The sequence below is a fragment of the Monopterus albus genome, unplaced genomic scaffold (assembly GCF_001952655.1).
Source record: "Monopterus albus unplaced genomic scaffold, M_albus_1.0 scaffold73.1, whole genome shotgun sequence".
NCBI lineage: Eukaryota > Metazoa > Chordata > Actinopteri > Synbranchiformes > Synbranchidae > Monopterus > Monopterus albus.
This window is the reverse complement of record NW_018127953.1, coordinates 1,539,106-1,544,829: the sequence shown is the minus strand read 5'-3', so window position 1 is coordinate 1,544,829 and position 5,724 is coordinate 1,539,106.

The following is a 5,724-nucleotide window of genomic DNA, read 5'->3' as shown; positions in this document are numbered from 1 at the left end:
CACTGTGATGAACCTGTGTTGCAAAACACTAAACAGAGGACAGCAGAACTTAAACACAACTAAAGCACAGTTGTCATTGTTTACACACAACGATTCAAAATTGTTCACACTTGTTTCTAATTATGTGATGAGAAGGTACAAATCATAAGCCAGTTCAAAGTGCACAGATGGCACGGGTATATCCATCAACTATAGATAACAATATGAGAGGTAGAGGAATATGAGGTGTTGGACAAAAAGGACGAGGAAGAGTAAGACCTTCCACCATACAGCACTTTCCTCAACCCAACAGAAGAGTTTTGCTCTGCATGGCGATGGAAAGTCTATGACCAAAACCCATATACCAGGGAAAATCTCTTACAGGCAATGGAACTGGCCTGCAGTGACATAGACATGCAGTCTCGTCAAACCTGGATCCGCCACACCAGAGGGTTTTTTGCCCATTGTCTGGGAAGGGACAGCATTGCCTGTGACATAGATGAAGCCCTCTGGCCGGGCCCAGCTCAAAGACATGATCCTGAGGTAAAATAATCTTTCTGATGTGCTTATTTCCTTCTTCTTCTTCTTCTTTTTTGATTGTAACATGGTTTTTGGTAAATTCACCATACCTAGGTGTGATTTCTTTTGTTTTGTTTTGTGTGTTTTTACTATACACAAACTTTTTTTGTAACTACATGCCCTGGATGCTGTGTTCTCCATTTTTGATGTAGAGTCTAATAAATGAGCTGCAGTGTCTATATATGATTGACTCGTGTGTATGATCTGAAAGCATTGTTTGATTTTCAGTGCTGGTGAAATAGTTGTTTGATTTTGCCAAAAGAGTCAGAGGTTTTGAGATTTTTGTTTGAGTATTTGGATTTGTGTTTAAGATTCTGAGAAAATGAGTGATGGTTTCAAGAAACGTGTTTTAGCAATTCAGAAAAAAACTGTAAGTGCATCCAATGATGTAGATCTATGTTTGCAACAGATCATATTTGCCACAAGACCATCTGCAGCCTAGTGATATCCAGCAGTTATACAGGCTCTGAAGTTACACATCTTGCAAATGCTGGGAATCTGACAAACTGACATATAAATTAAAAACAGATGTGGCAGGGGAATTTTACTGTTCAGAGTTTTAGTTTTGCATCTGAGTGAAAGTGACACACATGTGCCCTATATCACGTAAACACCAAAAGTATAAGAGCAACAGGATGATTTTAAGCACTGGCAGTGCATCAAGCCTAGACTGCAGCTCATACATGCAGGAACATACATGCAGGAACATAAAACATCTCAGTCACTGCATGTGTGTAGTTGAGGAAAAACATCTGACTTAAAACATCTTTTTCTGTGTATTTCAGCCTAGGAAATGGATGGAACAGCCTCTGGAATGATGGGAAAAATAGATAAGTCAGTAACATCTGGGAAAGCAACAGTAAAGAGGAATTTAGTGTTAGCCCCAGGAAGGCACGGAGAAGCTGTGTGTCCATTAAACGCTTTATTACAGAGCCAGTAGCCCCGTGGTAACTCACTTAGCCCAGTGTGCAGAAGGTTTTGCTCAGTAGTCTCAATGTCTGTCAGACTGCCTGCTACTTAACACACAACATGATGGAGGTAGCTGCCCTCTTACACACTCTTGGGTTACTGTAGCTTGGCCTGTCTGATAGCTTGTCTATTTGTCAATCAAAATACAAAAGTAATATGCACGTTAATGTACAGCTAAAGTAAATGCTGGTACCTCATTCTTTTTTTAATCAATGCAGAAAGAACACCTGAGCATTTTTAAAGACAATTACATGATTGTAGACCATTTTCTGTTCCACCAAATTAGCATTATTCTTTTGCTATTGTTGCCCATGTGAGGTTTTTTGGTTTGATTTTTTGACATAAGCATTCTTGATCACACTGCTGTTAGGGACATAACATGTTTTTAAGTAAAGTTTGAAACAAACATATGTCAAACAGCCATACAAATTAACCAATGGTCAGTTTTTCATTACAAAGGATCAGAGATCCAATGTCCAGATAAGATTTTGTTACATTAAAGCAAAAAAGAGCAAAAAAAAAGTCCCGTGTGTAAGAATAGGTCTTGCTCATTCTATCTATTCCTACTCTCAGCAGCCATAAAGCTTTTCCCACAGAATGTGAAAGGGGGATCAAATGCATACCCTTGTTTTGTGCAAAAATGCACTCCAAAATTTGTTTGATTCATGAAACTTCAGCCATCCCACTAAGCTAAATCGAGTCAGTATCTTTTAAAGATGCAATTTTGTGAGAAAATTAGCTTTTCATTTCCCCAGATTGTAATGTCTTGCAGAGCTGTGGTGGAGTGGTATTTGTGTATACTGCAGGTGTTGTTGCTACAACAGGCTTATTACTTATAAACAGAGTGAATCAGATGCACTATAAAAAAGTTATTTCATGCTGGAATTCACGTTGACCTGTCCAGAGTATACCCTGCTTCTTGCCCAGTACCAGCTGGGATCAGCTTCAGCGCCCCGCAGCCCTAATTAGGAGTAAGCGGTATAGAGGATGGATGGTGTTCTGGAAGACAACAAACAAACAAATAAATACATAAACACATAACATTTAAACTCTACTGTATAGTCCATCCATCTATCCATCCATCTTCATCCGCTTCATCCAAGACCGGGTCGCAAGCCTCCCAGACTTCCCTCTCCCCACACACCTCCTCTAGCTCCTCAGGAGGAACCCCAAGGTGTTCCCAGGCCAGCTAGGAGACATAGTCTCTCCGATGTGTCCTGGGTCTGCCCTGAGGCCTCCTCCCAGAGGGACATGTCCAGAATACCTCCCCAGGGAGGTGTCCAGGGGGCATCCTAAACAGGTGCCCGAGCTACCTCAACTGGTTTCGCTCAGTGTGGAGGAGCAGCAGCTCTACTCTGAGCTCCTCACAGATGACTGAGGTACTGTATAGTATTTAGCTGAAAAGTGTTTTACGTGTTCTAATATTCTGCTCCACCTTGTACACAAGTTAGGGTGAACACAATATTAGAAGCATCTTGCAGTGCAATATTTTACAAAATACTGCTAAATACTGATTCAAAAATTACCATAGAGATGTATGGAAGTAAATCCCTGCTAAAATGTTTGAGGGCGCTGCACAGTTTGCAAATCAGCATTGCAGAGCGCACATGCACAAATTGTATTTGTAAGAGACTTCCCTCTCCCCACACACCTCCTCTAGCTCCTCAGGAGGAACCCCAAGGTGTTCCCAGGCCAGCTAGGAGACATAGTCTCTCCGATGTGTCCTGGGTCTGCCCTGAGGCCTCCTCCCAGAGGGACATGTCCAGAATACCTCCCCAGGGAGGTGTCCAGGGGGCATCCTAAACAGGTGCCCGAGCTACCTCAACTGGTTTCGCTCAGTGTGGAGGAGCAGCAGCTCTACTCTGAGCTCCTCACAGATGACTGAGGTACTGTATAGTATTTAGCTGAAAAGTGTTTTACGTGTTCTAATATTCTGCTCCACCTTGTACACAAGTTAGGGTGAACACAATATTAGAAGCATCTTGCAGTGCAATATTTTACAAAATACTGCTAAATACTGATTCAAAAATTACCATAGAGATGTATGGAAGTAAATCCCTGCTAAAATGTTTGAGGGCGCTGCACAGTTTGCAAATCAGCATTGCAGAGCGCACATGCACAAATTGTATTTGTAAGTATAAGTTATGGGTGAATGAAACAAATAATTTATTTATGTATTTATTTATTGTCTTGTCTTCCAGAGCGCATTGATTTCTTTATGCTGCATCTGTGCCTTGTAACTGGATGTCCACATTGAAAATGAGACTAAGTGTTACTGTAGCATGATTCCTTTCAGTCCACACTGAAAGTGGGACATGAGTAGTGCATTCTCTTTCTTTAAAGTCATCACAACTGCTGTCTGTCTGTCGAGCCCAGCACTGGGCACAAATCTTTGGAATGGCTGTGGCTCAGGAGGTAGAGCCGGTTTTGATTCTTGTTCTCCCTTGGACAGGACACTGAATCCCAAGCTCATGGCCAGAGCAGTACCTTGCAGGGACAGTGCTGCCATCACTGTGTATGAGTTGGCGCCACAGATTAGCTGTCTCAGTTCTGTAGCAGAGACAAATTCCTTGTGTGTGTGACATATAAATGTTATTTAATTTAAACTAAAATTTTAAAAATTCCTGTAAACTCATGAGCCAGATCTTATGGTTCCTTTCCTTTAAACAGTCTCATTGTTCCTTTTATTTGTTTATATTTTAACACATTTGTGGTGTAATCTAAGCACTGCAGTGCATCCAGTTTCAGTTTGTGTGTCTGTTTGACCACAGGGTGGGGCTTAACAACACACACAAGGTGCACGACAAAGTGGCCACATAAAATCTTTCCTGCAGGGTTGTGTGGAGGTGTAGCAGTGTTTGTGCTTTAGAACGTAACCAATGTGAAACAATCAGGAAATATGGTTTTATTTCTCTGGTTCACCACTTTGTCTTGCTAGCACTTATCCCTCTCTTCATTCACTCTGCAGCTCACTCGACCACCACTGTGCTCTCTCTCTCTCACTTAGTGAAGTATATTTAAAACACAAGCACAAAGACAAAAACAACAGCTCTCTGATAGGACTCGGATCCCTTCGTTCCTACAGAGGAGCTGTTGAGTAGAATCGAATCGTTAATAAACGTAACATCACTAGTTGTAATAGATACCAGTAGAAACAGAAAATAACAAGATTACACCTCATTATACACAGCAGTGAGGAAAAAATTGGCATGAAGCATAAAAAGACATTAGGGTTCTCTGAATGACGCACATCTCGTGCACGAGTCGGGTTTATTGTAAATGAACGCATTTGACAGAATGGAATTCTATCTGCAGCCTGAGATGGACATAGAAAATGCTTTCAAAAATGATTTCAGTATGGATTAGAGTCTTACTGTATAAGTTGGTTTGTGTCTGTGTTTATCCAGGGTGTTCTGAAAGGAAGAAGCAACGATCACAAACACTCCATAGATCAGAGTTTTCTGCTTTACAATTCCATGCCAGCACGCTGTCAAATTCTGACTTGCAAACTGAGTAGTCCTCAAAACTGAGTAGTGCTGATAGACTTTGACACAAAACCCAAGTCTGAGAGCAGTCTGTCACCCCAGCAGAGCGAGAGCTTCTGCTAGAGGTCTACAAGGAATTAAAAAATATAAATCGAACATAAGCTAAGTCTGCAACAGCGGTGGAAGAAAATGCCTGACAAATTAAATGAATAAGTAAGTATTAATGTTGCCTCCGCTGCATGTCCACTGCTTTGATTTGACAGTGCAATGTATATAATCTTTGCATTATATTCAGAGCAAGAACTGGCACAACGAGAACCTGGGAACAGTAGAAAGCAGAGTACAAGATTATCTGTAAACTGAATGACTCAGAAGCAGGGATCAGATATGACACTTGGGTAACAGTCCAAAATCTGGTTTTAATTCACAGGCAGGAGGTCAAGCACAGGCAGGCAGTCAGGGTAGCGAAGGGACAGATAAGAATCAATCAAAGGCATAAACCTGGGCACAGCAAATATACAGTAATAAAGACATGAGTCAGAATCACTGAAGGAGAGAACCACACAGGGAGCAGGCAGAGGCAGGAGTCAAAAACCTGTTGGGTCATACACAAGAGATGACTACATAACACAAGGGATGGCTGGATTGCTCAACTACTGAGTACAAAGCCAAACTGGCAAAGAGGAAGAAGATGTGCTCAGTGTAGATATAC